The following is a 12,438-nucleotide window of genomic DNA, read 5'->3' as shown; positions in this document are numbered from 1 at the left end:
GGGTACGGATTAGGGAACGGGTTATGGTAGGGGTTAGGGTTAGGGTTAGTGTTAGGGTAGGTTTAGGGTATGGGTTAGGGTGCGGGTTAGGGTTAGGGAACGGGTTATGATTAGGGTTAGGTTGAGGGTACTGGTTGGGGTTAGGGTTAAGGTTAGGGAATGGGTGAGGGTTAGGGTACGGGTTAGGTTATGGGTTAGGGTTAGGTTTCGGGTTAGGGTTAGGGTTAGGGTAGGGGATATGGATAGGGTACGGGAAAGGTTTAGGGTACGGGTTAGGGTTAGGTTACGGGTTAGTGTTAGGGTTAGGGTACGGGTTACGGTACGGGTTATTGTAGGGGTTAGGGTTAGGGTTAGTGTTATGGTAGGTTTAGTGTATGGGTTAGGGTGAGGTTTAGGGTTAGGTTACGGGTTAAGGTTAGGTTTAGGGTACGGGTGAGTGTTAGGGTTAGGGTTAGGTTACGGGTTAGGGTTAGGGTAGGGTACGGATTAGAGTTAGGGTTAGGGTTACGGTTAGGTTTAGGGTACTGGTTAGGGTTAGGGTTAGGGTTTGGGTACGCGTTAGGGTTAGGGTTAGGGTACGGGATAGGCTTAGGATTAGGGTTAGGGTACTGGTTAGGGTTAGGGTTAGGGTTATGGTACAGGTTAGGGTTAGGGTTAGTGTTAGGGTACGGCTTCGGGTAAGGGTGAGGTTAGGGTTAGGGTTAGGGTACTGGTTTGGTGAGGGATAGGGTAGGGGTTAGGGGTAGGGTTAGGTTTAGTGTTAGGGTTAGGAGAGGTTTATGGTTAGGGTACGGGTAAAGGTTAGGTTTAGGGTAAGGGTTAGGGTTAGGGTACGTGTTAGGTTTAGGGTTAGGTTTATGGTACGGGTTAGTGTACTGGTTAGCGTACGGGTTAGAGTTAGGGTTAGTGTTAGGGAAAGAGTTAGGGTTGGGGTTAGGGTTAGGGTACGGGTTAGGGAACGTCTTAGGGTACGGCGTACGGTTAGGGTTAGTGTTAGGGTTAGGGTTAGGGTAGGGTTTAGGGATGGGTTACGGGTTAAGGTTTTTGGTTAGTGTTAGGTTTAGTGTTAGGGTACGGGTTAGGGTTAGTGTTAGGTTTAGGGTTAGGGTGAGGGTACCGTTAAGTGTCAGGGGTAGCGTTAGGGTAAGGGTTAGGGTACGGGTTACGGTTAGGGTTAGGGTATGGCTTAGGGTTAGGGTTAAGGTTAGGGTACGGGTAAGGGTAAGGTTTAGGGTACCGGTTAGTGTACGGGTTAGGGTTAGGGTACGGGTTACGGTACGGGTTAGGTTACGGGTTAGTGTACGGATTAGGGTTAGGGTTAGGGTACGCGTTACGGTTAGGTTTAGAGTTAAGGTTAGATTAAGGGTTAGGGTTAGAATACGGGTTAGGGTACAGGTCAGGGTTAGGGTTAGGTTTAGGGTACGGGTTAGGGTAGGGGTTGGGGTACGGATTAGGGTTAGGGTTAGGGTTAGGGTTAAGTTACAGTTTAGTGTAGGGTACGGGTTAGCGTACGGTTTAGGGTTAGGGTTAGGGTACGGTTTGGGGTTAGAGTTAGGGTTAAGGTTAGTGTATGGGTTAGGGTTAGTGTGAGGGTTAGGATGAGGGTACTGTTTAGGGTTTGGTTTAGGTTTAGAGTTAGGACACGGGTTAGGTTTAGGGTACTGATTACAGTTAGGGTATGGGTTAGGGTTAGGTTTAGGGTTAGGGTTACGGTACGGTTAGGGTTATGGTACGGGTTAGGGTTAGGGTACGGTTTAGGGTTAGGGTTAGGGTACTGGTTAGGGTTAGTGTTAGGATACGGATTAGGTTTAGGGTTAGGGTTAGGGTTAGGGTACGGTTTAGTTTTAGGGTTAAGGTTAGGGTTAGGGTACGGGTTAGGGTTAGTGTTAGGGTTAGGGTACAGGTTATGGTTAGGGTTAGGGTTAGGGTTAGGGTACGGGTTAGGTTTATGGTATGGGTTAGGGTTAGGGTACGGTTTAGGGTTAGGGTGAGGGTACGGGATAGGTTTAGGGTTAGGGTTAGGGTTAGGGTTAGGGTACGGGTTAGGGTTAGGAATAGGGTATGGGTTAGGGTACAGTTTACAGTCAGGTTTAGAGTTAGGGTACTGTTTAGGGTTAGGGTTAGGGTTAGGTTACGGGTGAGGATTAGGGTTAGGGTTAGGGTACGAGTTAATGTGAGGGTTAGGGTTAGGGTTAGGGTTAGGGTACGGGTTAGGGTTAGGGTTACGGTTAGGGTACGGGTTAGGGTTAGGGTTAGGGTTAGGGTACGGGTTAGATTTATGGTTAGGGTTTGGGTACTAGTTATGTTTAGGTTTAGGGTTAGGGTACGGGTTAGGATACGGGTTAGGTTTAGGGTTAGGGTTAGGATTAGGGTACTGGTTAGGTTTAGTGTTAGGGTTAGGGTACAGGTTATGGTTAGTGTTAGGGTTAGGGTTAGGTTACGGTTTAGGGTTAGAGTTAGGTTTAGGGTTAGGGTACTGGTTTGGGTTAGGGTTAGGGTAAGGGTACACGTTAGGGTTAGGGTTAGGGTGCGGGTGAGGTTTAGGGTTAGGGTTAGGGTACTGGTTAGGTTTAGGGTTAGGTTTAGGGTAGGGGTTAGGGTTAAGGTTAGGTTTAGGGTTAGGGTTAGTGTTAGGGTACGAATAAGGGTTACGGATAGGGAACGGGTTAGGGTATGGGTTAGGGTTAGTGTTAGGGTTAGGGTTAGGGTACGGATTAGCAATAGGGTAAGGGTTAGAGTTAGGTTCAGTGTACGGGTTAGTGTTAGGGTTAGGGAATGGGTTAGGATTAGGCTTAGGGTTGGGTACGGGTTAGGGTTTAGTTTAGGGTTAGGGTTAGGGTACTGGTTAGGGTTAGTGGTAGGGTACGTGTTAGGGTTAGAGTAAGGGTTAGGGTACGGGTTAGGGTACGGGTTAGAGTTGAGTACGGGTTAGGGTTAGGGTGAGTGTACGGGTTTGCAGGAGGGTTAGCGTTAGGGTTAGGTTACGGGTTAGGGTTAGGGCTAGGTACGTTTTAGGGTACGGGTTAGGGTACGGGTTATGGTTAGGGTACGGGTTAGGGTTAGGTTTAGGGTTATGTTACGGTTTAGGGTTAGGATTAGGGTACGGGTTAGTGTTAAGGTTGGGGTTAGGGTCCTGGTTAGGTTTAGGGTTAGGGTTAGGCTATGGGTTAGTGTTAGGGTAAGGTTTAGGGTACGGGTTAGTGTTAGGGTTAGGTTACGGGTCAGCGTTAGGGTAAGAGTTAGGGTTAGGTTTAGGGTACGGTTTAGGATTAGTGTAGGGATAGGTTTAGGGTACTGGTTTCGTTTAGGGATAGGGTTAGTGTACAGGTAAGGTTTAGGGTTAGGTTTAGGGTACAGGTTAGGGTACCGGTTAGGGTTAGGGTTAGTGTATGGCTTAGGGTACGGGTTAGGGTTAGGGTTAGGGTGCGGATTAGGATTAGGTTTAGGGTAAGGGTACGCGTTAGGGTTAGGGTTAGGGTTAGGGTACTGGTTAGGGTTAGTGTCAGGATTAAGGTAGGGGTTAGGGTTAGGGTTAGGTTTAGGGTACGGGTTAGGGTTAAGGTTAGCGTTAGTGTTAGGGTTAGTTTTAGCGTTAGTATACGGGTTAGGGTTACGGTTAGGGTACGGGTTAGAGTACGGGATAGGGTTAATGTTATGGTTAGGGTTAGGGTACGGGTTATCAATAGGGTTAGGTTTAGGGTTAGGTTTAGTGTTCGGGTTAGGGTTAGGGTTAGGGTTAGGTTTAGGGTACAGGTTAGGGTTAGGGTTAGGTTTAGATTATGGGTTAGGGTTAGGTTTAAGGTACGGGTTAGGTTTAGGGTTAGGGTTAGGTTTAGGTTACGGGTTAGGGTTTGGGTAGGGTTAGGGTACTAGTTAGGGTTGGGATAAGGTTACGGTACGTGTTAGGGTTAGGGTTAGGGTTCAGGTTAGGTTTAGGGTTAGGGAACGTGTTATGTTTAGGGTACAGGTTAGGGTTAGGAATAGGGATACGTCATGGGTTAGGGTTATGGTTAGGGTACGGGTTACAGTACGGGTTAGGGTTAGGATTAGTGTACTGGGTAGCGTTAGGGTCAGTGTTAGGGTATGGGTTAGGGTGAGTGTTAGGTTTAGGGTACGGGTTAGCGTTAGGGTGAGGGTTAGGTTACGGGTTAGGATTAGTGTTCGGGTTAGGGTACTGGTTAGAGTTAGGGTTAGGGTTAGGGTAAAGGTAAGGGTTAGGTTTAGGGTTAGGTTTAGGGTTAGGACACGGGATAGGGTTAGGGTAAGTGTTAGGTTTAGGGTACGGGTTAGGTTTAGGGTTAGGGTTAGTGTTAGGGTACTGGTTAGGTTTAGAGTTAGTGTTAGGGCATGGGTTAGGGTTAGGGTTAGGGTACTGTTTAGGGTTAGGGATAGGGTTACAGTTAGGGTTAGGGTACGGGTTAGGCATAGGGTTAGGGTTAGGGTTAGATATAAGGTACGGGTTAGGGTTAGGGTACGGGATAGGGTTAGGTTTAGGGTAAGAGTACGGGTTAGGGTTAGGGTTTGGGTTCGGGTTAGGATTAGGGTACGGGTTAGGGTTAAGGTTAGGGTTAGGGTTAGGGTTAGGGTTAGGGTTAGGGTATGGGTTAGGGTTAGGGTTAGGGATAGGTTACGGTTGAGGGTTAGGGTTAGGGTACGGGTTACGTTACTGGTTAGGGTTAGGGTTAGGGTTAGGGTACGGGTTACTGTACGGGTTAGGCTTAGTTTTAGGGTACTGGTTAGGGTTAGGGTTAGGGTTAGGTTACGGATTACGGTTAGCGTTAGGGTTGGTGTACTGGTTAGGATTAGCGCTAGGTTTAGGGTTAGGGTACTGGTAAGGGTTAGGGTTACGGTTAGGGTTAGGGTACAGGTTAGGGTTAGGTTTAGGGTTAGGTTTAGGGTTAGGCTACGGATTAGGGTTTAGGTTTAGGTTTAGGTACGGGTTAGGGTGAGGGTTAGGGTTAAGGTCCGGGTTACGGTTCGGGTTAGGGTGAGGGTACTGGTTAGGTTTAGGGTTAGGATACGGGTTAGGGTTAGGGTTAGAGTACGGGTTAGGGTGAGGGTACGGGTTAGGTTCAGGGTGAGTGTACGGGTTAGTAGTAGGGTTAGGGTTAGGGTACTGGTTAGTAATAGGGTTAGGGTTAGGTTTAAGTTTAGTGTACGGGTTAGGGTTAGCGTTAGGGTTAGGGTACGGGTTAAAGTTAAGTTTAGGGTTAGGGTTAGGTTACTGGTTAGGGTTAAGGTTAGGATACGGGTAAGGGTTTGCGTAATGGTTAGGGTTAGTGTGCGGATTAGGGTTAGGGTACGGGTTAGGTGTAGGGTGAGTTTATGGGTTACGGTTAGGTTTAGGGTTAGGGTTAGGTTATGGGTTTGGGTTAGGGCTGGGTATGGGTTAGCGTACGGGTCAGTGTACAGGTTAGGATTAGGGTACGGTATAGGTTTAGGAATAGGGTTAGGGTTACGTTATGGGTTAGGGTACGGGTTAGGGTTAGGATTCCTGGTTAGGTTTAGCGTAAGGGTTAGTGTTAGGGTACGGGTTATGGTTAGGGTATGGCTTAGGGTTAGGCTGAGTGTACGGGTTAGGTTTAGGGTTAGGGTTAGGGTTCGGGTTCGGGTTCGGGTTACGGTTAGGTTACGGGTTAGGGTTAGAGTTAGGGTTAGGGTACAGGTTAGGGTTAGGGTTAGGTTTAGGTTACGGGTTAGGTTTAGGGTTAGGGTACTGGTTACGTTTCAGGTTAGGGTTAGGGTTAGGGTTAGGGTAAGGTTACGTGTTAGGGTTAGGGTTAGGGTACGTTGTACTGTACGGGGTAGGGTTAGGTTACTGGTTAGGGTTAGGGTTAGGGTTAGGTTAAGAGTTAGGGTTAGGGTTAGGGTTAGGGTACAGTTTAGGATTAGGTTTAGGGTTACGATTAGGGTTCGGGTTAGGGTTAGGATTAGAGTTAGGGTTAGGATACAGGTTAGGGTTAGATTTAGGGTTAGGATCAGGTTTTGGATAGGAGTTAGTGTTAGGGTTCGGTTAGGGATATGGTACGGGTTATGGTTAGAGTTAGGGTTAGGGTACTGGTTAGGGTAGTGTTAGGATTGGGGAACGGGTTAGGGTTAGGCTTAGGGTTATTGTTAGGTTTAGCGTACGGGTTAGGAAATGGATTATGGTTAGGGTTATGTTTAGGGTACAGGTTAGGGTATGGGTTAGGGTTAAGTTTAAGGTATGGGTAGGGAACGGGTTAGGGTTAGTGTTAGGGTACGGTTTAGGAAATGGGTTAGGGATAGGGTTAGGGTACGGGTTAGGGTTAGGTTTAGGGTTAGGGTTAGGGTACTCGTTAGGGATATGTTTAGTGTGAGGGTTCGGATTAGGGTTAGGGTTAGGGTTAGGGAACGGTTTATGATTAGGGTTAGGGTTAGGGTAAGGGTACTAGTAGGCTTAGGGTTAGTGTTAGGGTTAGGGTACAGGTTAGGGATAAGGTTAGGGTTAAGGAACGGTTTAGGGTTAGTGTAAGGGTTAGGGTTAGCATACGGGTAAGGGTTAGGGTAGGGCTTAGGGTAAGTGTGAGTGTACGGGATAGGTTTAGGGTTAGGGTACGGGTTAGGGTACGGGTTAGGGTACGGGTTAACTTTAGGGTTGGGTTTAGGGTACAGGATAGGGTTAGGGTGAGGGTTAGGATATGGGTTAGGGTTAGGGTTTGGGTTAGGTTACGGGTTAGGGTTAGGGTTAGGGTACTGGTTATGGTTAGGGTTAGGGTTAGGGTAAAGGTTAGGGTTAGTGTTAGGGTTAGGGTTAGGGTACTGGTTAGGGTTAGTGTTAGGGTTAGGGTACAGGTTATGGTTATGGTTTGGGTTACGGTTAGGGTACGGGTTAGGGTTAGGGTTAGGTTACGGGTTAGGGTGAGTGTTAGGGTTAGGGTTAGGGTGCGGTAAAGGGTTAGGGTTAGGTTTAGGGTTAGGGTACTGGTTTGGTTTAGGGTTAGGGTTAGGGTTAGGGTACTGGTAGGGATAGGGTTAGGGTACGGGTTAGTGTTCCGGTTAGGGTTAGGATTAGGTTTAGGGTACTGGTTAGGGTTAGTGTTAGGGTTAGGGTACGGGAGAGGTTTAGGGTTAAGGTTAGGGTACGAGTTAGGTTTAGGGTTAGGGTAAGGGTACGTGTTACGGTACTGGTTAATGTTAGTGTAAGGGTTAGGTTACGGGAGAGGTTTAGATTTAGGGGACGGGTTACGGTACGGTTTAGGGATAGGGTTAGGGTACTGGTTAGGGTTAGGATTAGGGTTAGGATTATTGATAGGGTTAGGGTTAGGGTACTGGTTAGGGTTAGGGTTATTGTACAGGTTAGGGTTAGGTTTAGGGTTAGGGTTAGGCTTAGGATACGCGTTAGGGTTAGGGTTAGGGTTAGGGGACGGGTTAGGGTTAGGGTTAGGGTACTGGTTAAGGTTAGGGTTAGCTTTAGGGTACAGGTTAGGGTTAGGTTTAGGGTTAGGGTTAGGCTTAGGATACACGTTAGGGTTAGGGTTAGGGTTAGGGGTCGTGTTAGGGTTAGGTTTAGGGTTAGGATACAGGTTAGCGTTAGGGTTAGCGTACGGTTAGGGTTAGTGTTAGGGTTAGGGTAAGGTTACGCGTTAGGGTTAGTGTTAGTGTCCGGGTTAGGGTTAGGGTACTGGTTAGGGTTAGGGATCGCGTAGACTTAGGGTTAGGGTTAGGTTTAGGGTACGGGTTAGTGTTAAGGTTAGGGATAGCGTTAGGTTTAGGGTTAGAATTAGGTTACAGTTTAGGGTTATGGTTAGGGTACGGGTTAGGTTTAGTGTTAGGGTTAGTGTTAGGGTACGGCTTAGCAAAAAGTTTAGGGTTAGGTTTAGGTTTAGTGTACGGGTTAGGGTTAGGGTTAGGGTTAGTGTTAGGGTACGGGTTAGGGTTAAGGTTAGGGTTAGGGTTATGGTACTGGTTAGGGTTAGGGTTAGGGTACGTGTAAGGTTTAGAAAAAGGGTTAGGGTTAGGGTACGGGTTACGGTTAGGGTGAGTATACGGGTTAGGGGTAGGGTTAGTGTTAGGGTTAGGTTACGGGTTAGGTTTAGGGCTTGGTATTGGTTAGGGTACGGGTTAGTGTTCGGTAACAGGTTAGGGTTAGGGTAAGGGTACTGTTAAGGCTTAGGGTTATGGTTAGTGTAGGGGTTAGGGTTTAGGTTAGTGTTAGGGATGGGGAACGGGTTAGGGTTAGAGTAAGGTTTAGGGTTAGGGTACGAGCTAGGGTTAGGGTACGTGTTAGGGTTAAGGTGAGTGTACGCATTAGGGTTAGGGTTAGGGTTAGGGTTAGGGTTAGGGTTAGGTTACAGGTTAGGGTTAGGGCTGGGTATAGGTTAGGGTACGGGTTAGGGTTAGGGTATGACTTAGGTTTAGGGTTAGGTTTAGGGTACGGGTTAGGGTTAGGGTTAGGGTTAGGGTACAGGTTAGGGGTAGGGTTAGGGTTAGGGTCCGGGTAAGGGTCAGGGTTAGGGGACGGGATGGTGTACGGGTTAGCGATAGGTTTAGGGTTAGGGTACTGGTTAGGGTTAGGGTTTGGATTAGGGTACGGGTGAGGGTTAGGGTTAGGGTTGGGGTTAGGGTACGGGTGAGGGTTAGTGTTAGGGTTAGGTTTCGATTTAGGGTTAGGGATAGGGTACGTGTTACGGTACTGGTGAGGGTTAGGGTTAGGGTTAGGTTACGGGTTACGGTTAGGGTTAGAGAACGGGTTACGGTACGGGTTAGGGTTAGGTTTAGCGTACTGGTTAGGGTTAGGGTTAGGGTATGGACTAGGGTTAGCGTTACGGTTAGGATACGGGTTACGATTATGGTTAGGGTTAGGGTGAGGGTACAGGTTAGGGTTAGGTTTAGGTTTAGGGTTAGTTTAAGATACGGGTTAGGTTTAGGGTTAGAGTTAGGGTACGGGTTAGGGTTAGGGTACTGGTTAGTTTTAGGGTTAGGGTTAGGGTACGGGTTAAGGTTAGGGTTAGGGTTAGGGTACGGGTACGGGTTAGGGTTAGGTTACGGGTTAGAATTAGGGTTAGTGTTCGTTAGTTACGATTTAGGGTTCGGGTTAGGGTTAGGGTAGAGCAGGAGAATTCTGGAGAAACAGATTGTGTTATAGAAAAGAAAAGAAAAGAAAAGAAAAGAAAAGAGAAAATCCTTATGTTCTTTGAGCCCCCCCCCCCCCCCATGGAGTTCCTCTTCCACAACCTCTTCTCATTCAACCCAATAGACAAGTATTTGGGGGGGGGGGTCAGGTCCCAGACGCCGAGAGGGTGGAGGTGAAGGTGGTGCGGGGGAGGGGGGGGCACACCGTCCTCTCCAGCGCCTTTGGTTCAGACCTCCTTCGTGGCCTCCCTCCCTCCCTCCCTCCCTCCCTCCCTCCCTCCCTCCCTCCTTCCTTCCTCTTCTAAATATACAAATTAAATCCTAAAAAGAAAAAGGAAGGACACGAGAAAAAACAGTGCATCCGTTGCTGTCCTAGGAGTGCTCCCGGGGCCCTCCGCCCGTCCCCGGGCCGAGAGGCGAGATCCGAGGCGTCCTGACGGCCTCGCCGCCCGGATCTGTCCCGCTGTCGTTCGCGCCGGTTGTCGGGTGCCACCTGGCGGCCGCTTTTATAGAGCGTGTCCCCTCCGGAGGCTCGGCGGCGACAGCAAGGAACAGGCTTTGGTGGCGGTTTCCCGGGGCCGAGTTCCAGGAGGAGGGCGGCCCCGGCGCGGGCGTCCGGCTGTCGCCGGGGCATCGGCGCGCGATGCGCTCGCCGGAGATTGGACCTCCAGAGCTGCGAGGGAGTGTCGCTGTCGCCGCTGTCGCCGTTGTCGCCTCCGCCTCGCTCCCGGAGGAGGGCGTGCGGGCCGCCTGGGTGGGTCGACCAGCACCCGCCGGTGGCTCCTCCTCCGCCCGCGAGGACCGACCTGGGCCGCCTCGGGGGAAGGGGACAGGGTGTGTCCCGCCGTCCGTCCTGTGGCTCCGGGCGATCTTCGGGCCTTCCGTGTCACGCGGTTGTCTCCCGTTGTCACGCCCTGGCGACGGGGACCGGTCCGAGCCTGGAGGGGAAGCCCGTGGGTGGCGCGACAGACCCGGCTGCGGGCACGTGTGGGGGTCCCGGGCGTCGGACGCGATTTTCTCCCCGTTTTCCGAGGTCCGCTGCGGAGGTGGGTCCCGGTCGGACCGGGTGCCACGCGGGGGTGGGCCGGCCGGCCGGCCCCGGTGGCGATTCCCGGTGAGGCTGCCTCTGCCCGCGTGGCCCTCCACCTCCCCTGGCCCGTGCCGGGGTTGGGGACGGCGGTAGGCACGGGGCGGTCCTGAGGGCCGCGGGGGACGGCCTCCGCACGGTGCCTCCGGAGAACTTTGATGATTTTTCAAAGTCTCCTCTTGGAGATCACTGGCGTGGCGGCGTGGCGGCGTGGCGGCGTGGCCGTCTCCACCTCCCGCGTATCGCCCCTCCCCCCTCCCCACCCTGGGTCGACCAGATAGCCCGGGGGGCTCCGTGGGGTGGGGGTGGGGGGGCGCCGTGGGGCAGGTTTTGGGGACAGTGGCCGTGCCACGGTCCCGGGAGGTCGCGGTGACCTGTGGCTGGTCCCCGCCAGCAGGCGCGGCTATTTTCTCGCCCGAAATGAACATTTTTTGTTGCCAGGTAGGTGCTGACACGTTGTGTTTCGGCGACAGACAGGCAGACGGAAAAGACAGTCGGTCCGTCGCTCGCCTTGGAGATGTGGGCCTCTGGGCGCGTGTGGGGTTCTGGGCTTGACCGCGCGGCCGAGCCGGTCCCTGTCCTCGCTCACTGGAGCCTGAGCCGTCCGCCTGGGCCTGCGCGCCGGCTCTCGCGCTGGACTCCAGGTGGCCCGGGTCGTGGTGTCACCCTCCGGTCTCTGGCACCCGAGGGAGGGCGGCGTGGGCAGGTGGCGGTGGGTCTTTTACCCCCGTGCGCTCCATGCCGTGGGCACCCGGCTGTTGGCCGTGACAACCCCTGTCCCGCAAGGCTCCGTGCCGCGTGTCAGGCGTCCCCCGCTGTCTCTGGGGTTGTCCGGTCGCTCCTGCCCCCTGGGGGTCGAGGGGCTGCCGGTGAGGCGGAAGCAGGTCCCCCCGGTCGCCGTCCTCGCTGGGCTTTTGCTCCTCGGGAAGCCCCCTCGGGGCCGCAGCTTGCTGCCGATCGATCGATGTGGTGATCTCGTGCTCTCCTGGGCCGGGCCTAAGCCGCGTCAGACGAGGGACGGGCATCCATGGCGGATGCGACCGCTCTTCTCGCTCTGCCCGCGGGCCCCTCCCTCCCCGGCTCCTCCACGCCCGGCCGTCGTGACGGCGGGTGCGCGGGGGGGCGCGCGCCGGGGTTGGGGGTGGTGCGGACTCCGGCCCGACCCCGCCCTCCCGCCTTCTTGCCTCGCGGCGCTGGCGGGACCGGGGTCCTCTGACGCGGCGGACACTCTCGCCGGCCTTTCCTGAAGGCCTGGGTCCGTGGCGAGCGGCCCTCCCCTCCGCGGGGAGGGCCTGCCCGACGCCGCGCTGCTCACCGCCCGGCCTGGGCGCGCTTGAGCGCGTTGCGCCCGGCCCTCCGTGGTGCCCCTGGAGCGCTCCAGGTCGCCTCAGGTGCCTGAGGCCGAGCGGTGGCGTCGTTTCCTTCCCCGTCGACTCCCCTCGGGCCGCCGCCGCCGCCGTCGGTGGCGCGTCCGAGGAGCGGGTGGCGGAAGTCGGCAAGGGAGGCGCACCCGTGCCCCTGGCGGGGGCCCGGGCGCCTCGTCTTCCTTCCCCCTCCCCTCCCCCTCGCCGCGCCGGCGGGGGTGGTGTGGGGGCGGTGTGACTCGGAGGACTTGGTGGGGACGCGTGAGCGCCCGCGGCGGGCCGAGCCAGCGCCCCGGGCGCTTGGCCAGCCCGAGGGGCTGCCCCTCTCTCCCGGCACGGGTCGTGCCCCCGTCTCCGTTCCCCGGTCTCGCCCGCCTCGCGGGAGGCGGGGAGCTCTCCCCTCTGGGCGGTGACGTGGCCGCGCCGTGCTCGGGCGAGGTGGAGGGTGGTGTCCTCGAGGGGGCACCGGCCGCGAGCGCTCGGGGTTGCCCTGTGCCTGTCCCTTGCCGGAGATCTGCGCCCGCCCCGCGAGCCCTGTCGGCCCCGGAGCGCCGTTTGGTGGGGCCCGTTTGGGGGGACGAAGGGGGGGGCGATGCGCCCTCGGTGAGAAAGCCTTCTCTAGCGATCCGAGAGGGTGCCTTGGGGTACCGGAGCCCCCAGCCGCTGCCCCTCCTCTGCGCGTGTAGTGTGGCCACCGACGCGGGGTTGACTACCGTCGCGACGTGTTTGGGCAGAGCGCCGCTCTTTGCCTACCGCGGCCTGCGCCTCCCCCCTCCGAGATGGGGGAGGATACCGTCGGGCCGGGCCGGCGTCCGGCGCGGGGTGTGTTGCCCGCGTGCGTGTGCGAGTGTGCGCGCGGCCGGGGGGGGGTTGGGGCGGCCCGCCCCCCCCACG

The sequence above is a fragment of the Vulpes vulpes genome, chromosome 13 (genome assembly GCF_048418805.1).
Source record: "Vulpes vulpes isolate BD-2025 chromosome 13, VulVul3, whole genome shotgun sequence".
Taxonomy (NCBI): domain Eukaryota; kingdom Metazoa; phylum Chordata; class Mammalia; order Carnivora; family Canidae; genus Vulpes; species Vulpes vulpes.
Note: the sequence above shows the minus strand (reverse complement) of the source record.